General features: G+C 45.8%; 2 non-coding genes across 2 annotated transcripts; one reads left to right on the top strand and one right to left on the bottom strand.

Moving 5' to 3' along the window:
• Positions 1-4,430: 4,430 nt before the first annotated feature.
• TRNAL-UAA (transfer RNA leucine (anticodon UAA)) lies at positions 4,431-4,514 on the bottom strand. The gene has a single exon. It is a non-coding gene; the product is annotated as a tRNA-Leu (tRNA).
• A 1,223-nt stretch (positions 4,515-5,737) lies between these two features.
• TRNAQ-CUG (transfer RNA glutamine (anticodon CUG)) lies at positions 5,738-5,809 on the top strand. The gene has a single exon. It is a non-coding gene; the product is annotated as a tRNA-Gln (tRNA).
• The last annotated feature ends 5,701 nt before the right edge of the window (positions 5,810-11,510 follow it).

Here is an 11,510-nt window from a genome sequence, read left to right on the forward strand (position 1 = left end):
GGCATCGAGCTAGACTCCATTACCTTGACAGCCAGATTACCAACACAAAAAGTCAAAGAAATGCTGGAATTCTTGGGTACAGTGAAGGAGGCACGTAAAATTGATTTGGGAATGGCACAGAAGCTGCTGGGTTATCTCAACTTTGCTTGTAGGGTAGTCAGAGGTGTGAGGACTTTTTGCAGGAGGTTGGGCCTGGCTATGTTGGGAGCAGTGATGCCACACCACAGAATACGAGTTTCAATGGGTCTGAGCGAAGATGTGAGGGTGTGGGAAACATTCCTGAAGCATTTCAATGGGGTATCTATGTTTTTCTGCAAGGATGAGACAGTATGGCAGGTGCAGATATTTTCGGATGCGGCAGGAGCAAATGGCTTTGGAGTTTTTTGGGACGGCAGGTGGTGCGTGGAGTCCTGGCAGGCACAATGGTTACAGCAAGGGAGGAGTAGTGCCTTTTTGGATTTTTTTCCCCTTTTGGTAGCAATGGCAGTATGGGGGCAGGAGTTAGCAAATAGAACAGTTTTATTTAGAGTTGACAACATGACAGTGGTAGAACTTGTTAACAGACAGAAGGCAAGGGACCTGGGTTTTGCGCTTGTTGAGCCTTTTTATATGCAGTGTTTATCTTTGAATGTGATTTTTAAAGCTGCTCATATACCAGGAGTATTCAATGAGATTGCGGATTCCGTGTCTCATTCACAGTGGCAACGTTTTCGCAACCTGGAGCTAGGAGCAGAACAGAGCAAGACAGCGGTCCCGGCAGACATTTGGGAGTGGGGGGCATGATGATCACAGGGCTAGTGGAGATGTCTTTAGCGGAATCCACTCGGCAAAGTTACCGGCTGGCTTGGTTGGATTTTCAATCATTTGAGCGGTTTGCAGGAAAGTTTTGGCTGCAGAAGGGTAAACAGTTAGTGTTGTGCCTTGCGTTTCGTGATGTTCATGATACAGAAAGGTTTGTCAGCGGCGCCTATTGGTGGAAAACTGCCGGGTGTTTCATTTTACGGGAAACTGTTTTTTGATCACGACCCAGCTAGAAACGACTTGTTGGGTAAGATGTTAAAGGGATGGAGCAGGGTTAGATCAGCGGAGGGTAGGGCGGCCAGAGAACCTTTTGGTTTTGAATTATTGCTGGAGTTGTTGCATGTGCTGCCTGTGTGTTGCGCAGACAAATATGAGTTAGCACTGTTCCGTTTATGTATGGTGTGGATGTTTTTGGGCTCATTACGTGTGTTGGAATTGGGGGTTGGAGCAGCGGTAGGCATACGGTACAACGAGGTTTGCTTACATGGCGAACGTTTTGGGATTCGGCTTAGACGCTCTAAGACCGATCAGCTAGGCAGAGGGAAGTGGGTGTGGTTGGAAAAAAGGGGCAATGCCTTGGCCTGTCCAGTCTCGGAATGGATGAATTTTCAATCCTTGAGTTTTTCGACTAGAGAGGCTGAGGGTGTTTGTACACAGGTCTGGGTCCAAGCTTGCCAGTTTTCAGCTCATACGCGTGTTGAGGATGGCTCTGGGACGGACGGGCCATCGGGCCATGGATTTTCGCACACATTCGTTCAGAATCGGGGCAGCCACGGCTGCGGCGCATTTGGATTGGGATTGGGCGAAGATCAGGGAGATAGGTCGCTGGAAGTCAAGGTGCTGTGAACGTTATGTAAGGCCCTGAGGGGCGGGGAACGACAACAGTTTCTTAGGGGGGAGGCCTGTTATGTAAACACATGTTACAGTTATTTTTTCATTACAGGAGATGCGTCCGGTCCATCGCATGGCAAGATGGTCACGTAGCTTGTAGGCCATTCATTTATCCACTGGGCAGTGACGTTCGCGGAGAAACAAATCTATGGTCGGGCCCTGGGACTTTCCAGTAAATGGCACAATGTGTTATGGTGGGGGAAGAGCGGCATGCGGTGGGGTAACCTGCTTCCTTTCATCACATCTAACTTACTGAACTGGGGTGTCCGGATTTGTTAATCATTCACTTGGGTGAGAATGATCTTGTTAAATTATCAGGACTCACGCTCCTGCAACACATGCAGAGAGACTTAGAAACTATCAAGCAGAAATTGCATGGCACCTGCTTGGTGTGGACAGAATTTGTACCTCGTCGGGTGTGGAGAGGGGCAGTCAAATATGGAGCCATGGAGCGGGCTCGCAGGAAACTTAACAGAGCTTTGAGAGTTTTTTGCTGGGCGCAGGGGATAAAAATCCTAAAACATGAGGACATTACAGAGCAGGATGTGGCACTCTTTAGGGATGATGGTGTACATTTGTCCACGTTAGGGAACGCTTACTATGTGATGGATTTGAGACTGTTGGTGGGGGATTTGTGGGGAGAAAACATGTGGGTCAGGAGTAAGGAGTGAGGCGGTCAGGTTGCAGTAGCGTGTCTGCGAGGGTGGGGCAGCAAAACGCCAAATGGGTTTGTGCTGGTTGGCAGTAGATGGGGGAGGGTGGTGAGTCAGATGCGGGCTTGGCCACTCTTGCAGGGAATAAACAAGCAGGTGAAGGCTGTGAGTGGGGGTACGCACGAACCAAATGGGGCATGAAAGGAAAAGGGGAGTGTGTAGGGGAATGGAAACAAAATGAGGGTTTGGAGTGGAAGGATGAGCGAGGAGATGTTAAAGGGAGGGCGTTATTAAAGTTGCGGTTTTCTGAGTAAAAGTTAAGGTTTATGTTGCTTGTTGCAATCCTGTCCTAATAAATGACCTTTTACACTAAATGGCTGTCACTGAATTATTTCCCGATGGAGGGGCCCTCGGAGAGAAAGAGCCCCGCTCTAGTCTCTCCGCTGGCTCTTTCGGGAAGGGGAAGTGACGGCGCCGGGACGGGATTGGTTTTCAGGTAAGTGGGGGTGGGCTTTGAGGGTAGGGATAAAAGGGGTGTGGGGGGAGGGACCGGCCTCTTTCCGCGCAGCCCATCGCGCGGTTAGTGTGGCTTCCCACCCAGCAAAGGAAGGGAGATAAGAGAAGAATGAAGTTTGAGTTAAGTGAAAGAAGGGGTAAGGGGGCGGATCGTCAGTTAGGGCAGGCTGCAGGAATGAGCGGGCAGTAGATGGGGGAGGGTGGTGAGTCAGATGTGGGCTTGGCCACCCTTCCAGGGAATAAACAAGCAGGTGAAGGCTGTGAGTGGGGGTACGCACGAACCAAATTGGGCATGACAAGAAAAGGGGAGTGTGTAGGGGAATGGAAACGAAATGAGGGTTTGGAGTGGAAGGATGAGCGAGGAGATGTTAAAGGCAGGGCGTTATTAAAGTTGTGGTTTTCGGAGTAAAAGTTAAGGTTTATGTTGCTTGTTGCAATCCTGTCCTAACAAATGACCTTTTACACTAAGGGCCATATGTACCAACGCATTTTCCCATAGACACAGAATGTTTAAAACCCTTTGATACATCTGGCCCTAAATGTCTGTCACTGAATTATTTCCCGATGTCACTGATGAAAGAAACTGGCAAAATACAGACATCATGTAGCCCAGTGGCACTGTGGCTAACTCGTTGGACTTCTAGGGAGCTTTGGAGACATTCAAGGGTTGTAGGTTCGAGTCCTTCCTCTGTTACTTTTACACAGATTTCCTCAGATCATGGCTGGAACGGTAAGTATTCACCTTGAATCCGTGCAAGTAATTCTCCCAGGTATTAAACTCTCCCACCATGGCCTGTATTACAAATACAGCCCGGGGGGCGCAACAGGCGTGTGAGCTCCTTTTTAGCGGCCCTGGGGCACTATGGGATTACAGAGGGGGCTGCAGATGCTGGAGACTCCCCCCTCCAGTGGTAATGACAGTGGTACTCTGCTGCCAGCGCTATCTCCAGAGTGTGATCTTTCCACATTCATGTGATTTCAGATTTTTTCACCTGTGACCTAATTTTTACTTATGATTTTTTTCAAAGAATGCTTGATGGGTGCTGTTTTAATTTAACATTTTCAGTCTGTAATACATTTAAGGAGTGAGCTACAACCCTTGTTAGGTTTGCTCTTTCACCAGTTCATAGTGAGCTGCTGCATGAAGCTGGGCTCTGGCTGTCAGTGGGGCTTCAGAGAAGTAAAGGTGACTGCTGACAAACTCACTCTTGTCACAAATCATGACTGCAGCTCCTGGGGTCAGCCTTGTAAGACCCCCAATAAAAGCTTCCGGGTCGCTCGTGCATCTTACCTCTCAGTCGAACCTGGAACCGGATGCGGAAAATGTGGCTCTTTCCAGAGTCACCGATTTATGTTTTTCAAGTTCTACAAAGAAACGAGATCTCACAGGTGCTCGTCACCCACAAACACCAGAGGGCGCTGCACTATGATTTCCTCACTTGAAAAAACATAACGAGATTATATCTATTTCAGATAAAAGATTGCTACACTTGCGTTATTGTAGACACAGCGGATAATCAGTGACAATGTGATAATTTAGAAACAAGATGTATATTTGGCTGGGAATAAAATCTCTAAGTGGGGCTCGAACCCACGCGGACACATGTCCATTGGATCTTAAGTCCAACGCCTTAACCACTCGGCCATCCTGGTGACTATATACTCCTCACAGAAGTCTTTCTCACAAGTTTCACAGCTGTATGTGAAGCCCTGGTTTCCCATAATTTGTTTGTTGTTAGAGTAAAGAAGTACCCATTCCCCACAGGAGGTAATACCAGGTAGGTCCAGGGGAATAGTGTTGATCGGACAACAGCCACTTCACAAACTAACACAGCTGAATTACACTCAGTCACTGAGCAGCATGTCACGGTGTGAGCTGTGTGCACCTGATGGAATTGTGGCGCTTGGAAGGCTCAGCACCGGCGCTACAGCGCTTCACTAACTTGCACTCCACCCCGTGTGTAAACAAGATCCTGTCCGGTGACTCCCCTGAGGCCTCCCCCTCTGAGCACCGGGCCAGGAGCAGAACCTGTCAGATGTGGCAATTACACATGAGATACAAATCTGACACCGAGGTGCTTTGACTTTATTGGGTGCAATGATTACGCCAGATTAAAGTTTTTGGCTAATATCCCCCAAAATCCGTATGAACATTAATAACGCCCCCTTTGCCCTTGTTAAAGTCCGGAGGCTGGACCTGCCACAGTTAAATGAAGGGTGTGAGCTTTATCACAAAAATACTGGCTGCACAAACCTAGCACAACTTGTACCTGCGCCTGTAATCAGGCCCAGAGCTGTAATAAAGCAGGAGGCAGAGGATGGTACCTTGGAGGAGGGAGGAGCCTGGACTCGGCCTCACATCAACTCAAACATGTCCACTGATGCGGAAGTGACCGAAGTTTAACAGTGGGGTCACTTTTAGCTGTGGATTCTTCATGTGATGAAATGTGAGGGGCCAGACAGGAAACTAAACTCACTCGTGGCAAATAATATTTAAACCATCTCACGGCAGCTCAACCGGCTCCAAAAGCAGCCCTGGAGCTGCAGTCCGCCGGGAAGAGGCCACAGTAGCGGAAAGGAGGAGGGGGTCACCTTGAACCCACCGCCCCATGGGATGGAAAGACGAGCCACACCTGAAAAAACAAGGTTTGTGAACTTTTAAAGCCACCTTAGCGTTGGTGACTCCAGCAGAAAAGGAACGTGATTTCTCTGGCATCAAAAAGGGATCACGACCTTGAATTTACCCCATTATTTTAGCAGCAGTGACTGACACCCCAGAGCTTCATTGGAAAGAGGTCAGAAATAATCAGTCCAGCGGGTGTCGGGGCCCTGCAGTCCAGGAATGAAAGCTTCCGGTGGGGGTGATGGTACCAGCCGGTTCCATGGTGTAATGGTTAGCACTCTGGACTCTGAATCCAGCGATCCGAGTTCAAATCTCGGTGGGACCTGAGGTTTTTCTTTCTCCATAATTCTACTTCACCCCACACCAGTGCTGACAATGATCACTAAATAATGACAGACCTGTCACCTATCTATTTGGCTGGAAGCAGAACAGGTCGTCTTTTAGAAGATGAAAGTTTTATGGAGTGAAGTTGATAGAGTTCAAAGGTCGCCGTGTTAAGTTCCTCCTCTGAAACCTTCACAGAAGCGGCCAAATAGCAGGGCTTAGTTTTCAACCTGATGCACCTGCCCTTGTTTTTGGGGACCCGCACAGATTTGTCTCCACCAGATATTTAGGAGCGGAGGAGCTTGAAAACTCAGAGGGGGGCGGGGGAAGAGAAAGACGCCAAAACCATCACAGAGGAACAAAGCAGGAGCCTGTCAGGGGGAGATAAGGTGGCAGGGAGTGCCTGGCAGTTATTTAAAGAGGCAGTGGGTGTTTTTAACTATACCAGCCTTGGTATTTGGTATTCAGAGAACAGTGGTTAATTTGTAAATAATCCTATTGGTGCCCAAAGCTCTCCTCGGAAACACTGAGCTGTTGCAATTAAATGTGCGCGCACAGACTGCTGAGGCAGCGTAATCCTGAAGCCCTCTCAGACCTCTTTAATCCATTTACAGCCACTCCCGGCCCCTTCAGCTCACTCTTGTAGCTTTCTGCTTTCTCCTTTTGTGACGCTTTTTCGTTTTTCTCTTACGCCGTCTTTCTGATATGCGTCTTTTGCTCGCAGTAAATGCTTGAGGCAGAAAAATAAGTGCCGGCCCTCAAAAATAAGTGCCGGTGCCCCCCACCAGCAAAAACAGTCTCAAATTAAGCACTGGCAGAGAGCTTCTGAGTAGAGCTTTAGGAACCAGACATTTTTTTTAAAAAAATGAAGCACTGCCTAAAACTAAGTGCTGGATTTAGGCACATTACAAATCTTTTATCATTTATAATTGCATCTATGTGCTTATATATCAGTCCTCATCTTTAGTCATCTCTCCGCTCTATCTATCCTCTTCCCCCATTTTCCTTTGCCTGGCTTTCCCTTCATCCTTATTTCTCTTATACCTCCACTGTGCCCAGGCTTGCTATATATATATATATATATATATATATATATATATATATATATATATATATATATATATATATATATATATATATATATGTATAGCACCTAGTGGCAGTCGCCACTAGGTAGTTATAGTTAGGACCTAGTTTCAATAGACTGAGCGTTTTTTCTTTTGTCAATAACTTTGGCAATGCTTGACGCATCTTCACGAAAATGTAAAAACTTATACTTTGCCCAGTTGCCCTGAAAGTTTTGGAGTGATCAGTCAAGTGGGGACCAAGGAAAAGGGGGGAGTTGAAGGGAGCAAAATGCGTTTTCCCCATTCATTTTTCCATTGGACATTTAGACACACCTACAGCCCGAACCACTGATCGGAATTACACCAAAGTTGGAACAAAGATAGATTCTGTTCCGCAGATTACACTTTTTGTGGTTTTGTGTTAATCCGTTCAGTAGTTTTGGAGTAATTTAAGGCCAGAAAATATAAATATTTAGGGACACGACTCCGCCGCAGGTCCAATTTGATTGGCTGCTGACACTTCAACGGGGAAGTGATGGTAGCCATCATGGGTCTCAGCTTCAGCCGAGTCCCAGACAAAAAAGCCAAAAAAAGGGGCCAGGGTAGAGTCACCCTGACTTCCTACCCTAGTGTTGGGGTCCCTGAGGTACCCTGCCAAGGCTAAAAAGCATTTCTTAAAAAAAAAAAAGAACAAATCCACAGACAGATCAGCAGATTTTTCCAAGATTAAAAAAAAAAAAAAAACGTGGTCCCCACGTTTTCTATTTGTTTTCCCCCGGGTAGGTCGGTTTCAGGGGCATTTGTGACTTAATAGAGGAGCCCCCCTCCTTGGACTTTAATAAGCTCCGGGGACCTCCACCTTGCCAGGACGATTTTATAAAATTGGCAGGGGACCACCAACTTACCGGGGCAGAATTATTTTTTAAGGTTGGGAAGGCCAGATGGCCTCCCCCACAGACCCAGGGACCACCACCTCCCCGGGACTTCATTAATATTGACTGGGGGATCTGTAGCCCTGGTGACCACCACCTTCCCTGGGCTATGTCCGCATTAGAGAGGGCCTGCGCAGCCCCCTTGAGGAGCCACTGATGGCCCTGGGGGCCGCCACCCCCCTGGACCATCTCTGCTATGTCAGGGGGTGCTCACCCCCGGGACATAGCTGTTTCTTGTGGCTTGGCTGCAGCTTTGAGCTGCAGCCAAGCCACAGCAAACACTCCGGTTTCTGACAGTGGGACCTGTCAAGCAAGTCCCGCTGGCACAGAGCGGAGTTTTCATATCCGTTCCCTGCACACAGGTATGCCTGCAAGGAAAGGAGATGAAAGGTTTGCTTCACCAATTACTGAGTTGCTGTTAAAAGCAGCTCCTTGCTTGCTGAAGCAATGGCACCACAGGCTTCTCCTGTGGTCCCAAATAGCCCATAAAGAGCATGTACTAAGAACAAAATATAATAGGGACCTCAGTGGAGGCCTTGAGGCTTACTCTGTGTTTGCAGATAGCCCATAAAGGACATGTACTAAGGGAAAAAAAATAGTCAGAGACCTCAGGGGAGGCTTTGGGACTTCCCCCACGGTCCCAGATAGCCCATAAAGGTCAGATTATAAATTAAAAAAAATATGTAGGGACGGCGGCTCCTCTGTGGTCCCAGACGGCACATCAAAGGCTAAAAAAACTGGATAATTGACAAAAAAAACGATAGTTCAAGTGTGAGGATCACACACCATCACACTGTCTGTTGAGGGTTTGAGTCTGTCCAACACAAATCCACAGATATTACAGTGTGTACAATTACCTTTTTACTGGGAACAATTTTTGGCAGGCTACGCTTCGTGGCCTGACAGACCAATGCCGTTAGTATGTTAATGCTTTTGGAGGGTCGGGGAACTTTCTTACAAGTACATTTTGTGTCCATTGATGTCTACGTTTTAGTTCTGTTTAGACCAGAGAATTTAAGAAATGACCACCACCACTTTACTTTGCAGCGTTCATTTGACTAAAGAGATATATTTTTCTCTTCAGTTTTACGTAAACCCAGGACACATAGGTAACAATTGATGATAATTTATTTGATCAGCGGTCTTCACCCGTAATATGCTGCTTCTCGGCATACGATTTCCAGACTTAGTTTTTTTAAAGTTATAATCACACTGATTATTGCCAAGATCGGCATTCGCCTTTGAAACAGGCTGGACTACACAAAACTGGGACCTTGGCTGGTTTTGGTAAAACTTTCTGTCTCTAGGAAATACTAATTTCACTGCTTTGTTATCGCCAGTAGTAGGAATATAATGTCCTTTTCGGTCTTTTCGATATTTTTGTGGCCCTTGGATAAGTTGTTTGATTATTGGTCGGTGCATTTTCTCTTTACACCTTTCTCCATGGTTGTTTTTACTTTTCCTATAGGCTTATCATGGTTGTGTCTGTTTTATTTAAATCTACCTGACTACTACACAATGATCTCAAGAAATGCACCAATAGGACGCCTTGGTGCTTTTGAATTTACTTCTTCTAAACATTTGATAATTGGAAACTCATTTTCCATTGATAGGTTGTCCATATATCTTTCTCTTATTTCTCGCTTTACAGGCATGGGCATTCCGGGGAGTCTTTCTTATCACCAATTGGAAGCTTTTTCCATGTCAACACCTCTTTGTATTTCTACTCTATCGTGTAGTACAAACCATGGATATTTCATTTGATTCTGTATTTTTATTTTGTATCTCTATATTCTGCATTAATGGTTCACCTTGGGTGTACACCATTCCCTTTTAACATCACCGGTTTTCCACTTTTTCTCTTTTTTACTTCACTTTTTCTTCTTTTTTGTCTGTGTTAGTACTGTACATATAATTACATCTATTCGTCCAAAATAATAGAAAAATTCCTTTTGCTTTTTTCTCCTTTTGTGTATACACCGTACAGCCTTGAGGAAGTCATGTTGACCTAACACATGTTGGCTGTTGTTTCTCTTGATGTATGATGGATACAACCTTATGGAACATTTGGATGAACAATAAACGCTACTACACATCATTTTCAAATTGGAATCTTCATTGATACACACGGAAGCTAACTGGATGTACATGGTGTGCCCTGGTACATACTTCTGAACTTTACAGCATCCTATGATATTCATATGATGCTATCTGCATTCTTGGTGGCTGGATTCTCACCAGTTGGACACCCATTAAGTTACTTGCTAATAACATATTGACTGCGTTGCCTTGATTATAATATACATATGTATAGGAGTTGAGAACATTGTACACAGCCACTGTTCTTTGTTGTTTACGTTTAAAATGTATGACTAACTGTAACAGCCCTATAACCTTTGTTGTTCCCAGTGAATATATATATATAATATATATATATATATATATATATATAATATACTGTATATATATTATATATATATTTTTTTCACTAATGTTGCTGTAATCAGTAAACTAAAGGATTTATTTATAGGAGACATATAAATGCAACCATGTCAAACTTCTTATCATCAGAGCCTCCTGAATAACACAATCCTAAAGTGCCAAAATCATACCTTAAAATGTTACGTATATAGAATGAGTACTTCCACCATATATGTATAAGTAGAATTAATGTACTTCTTTATATCACAAATATCTCTGCACATGTACGTAAATTTATCCCCAGTCTACGTTCAAAAATTAAGTTTCAAAAAGATAACAAGGCCAATGTTTGTAAGGAAAGGAGGAACCACATTGACCTACCTCCTTTGACCCCAGGGACCACCACCTCCCTGTGACTAGGCTGATTTCCTATAGGGGAAGGTGGGGCTGCACGGACATTCCTCCTGGGCTGTTTTTGGCCCCCAGAACCACCACCTCCCCGGAGCCCAGCCATACATATACAAAAGAGGGGGCCATGTGGATCCGCCTCCTGGACCCATCAATGGCCCTGGGGACCACATTTCCCAGACCTGTTCCCCATGTCCTGAGGTGCCCACCCTTGGAACTTAGAGCAAACTGTAAGTCCAAACCCAGCAGGTGGAAGCAGGAAAACTGCTATCACCCACTGGGAGCAGACTTTTCATCTGTTTCCCTGCCCACTGTCAAGCAGGCCAGAAAACAGATAAAAAATTGCTCCCACATGCGTGCAGGAGCAATGCCAGCTCCCACTGGAGGCGGAGAGCTGGCAGGGTTCAGTGGGGCATTCAGGGTCAGCCCACGCCCCCTGTGAGAAAGTAGCCTCTTTCTAGCCTTGTTACCCACACTTTTGGCCTGTTTGTGAGTGTATGTCAGGATGTTTGTCACTGTTTTCACTGTCTCACTGGGATCCTGATGGCTAGGCCCCAGTGCTCATAGTGAAAACACTATGTTTTCAGTATGTTTGTTATGTGTCACTGGGACCCTGCTGGTCAGGACCCCAGTGCTCATAAGGTTGTGGCCAATATGTATGTGTCACTGGGACCCTGTCACACAGGGCCCCAGTGCTCATAGGGGTACATGTATGTGTTCCCTGTGTGGTGCCTAACTGTCTCACTGAGGCTCTGCTAACCAGAACCTCAGTGGTTATGCTCTCTCATTACCTTTAAATTGTCACTAACAGGCTAGTGACCAATTTTTACCAATTTACATTGGCTTACTGGAACACCCTTATAATTCCCTAGTA

This window comes from Pleurodeles waltl, unplaced genomic scaffold, assembly GCF_031143425.1.
Source record: "Pleurodeles waltl isolate 20211129_DDA unplaced genomic scaffold, aPleWal1.hap1.20221129 scaffold_70, whole genome shotgun sequence".
Classification (NCBI taxonomy): domain Eukaryota; kingdom Metazoa; phylum Chordata; class Amphibia; order Caudata; family Salamandridae; genus Pleurodeles; species Pleurodeles waltl.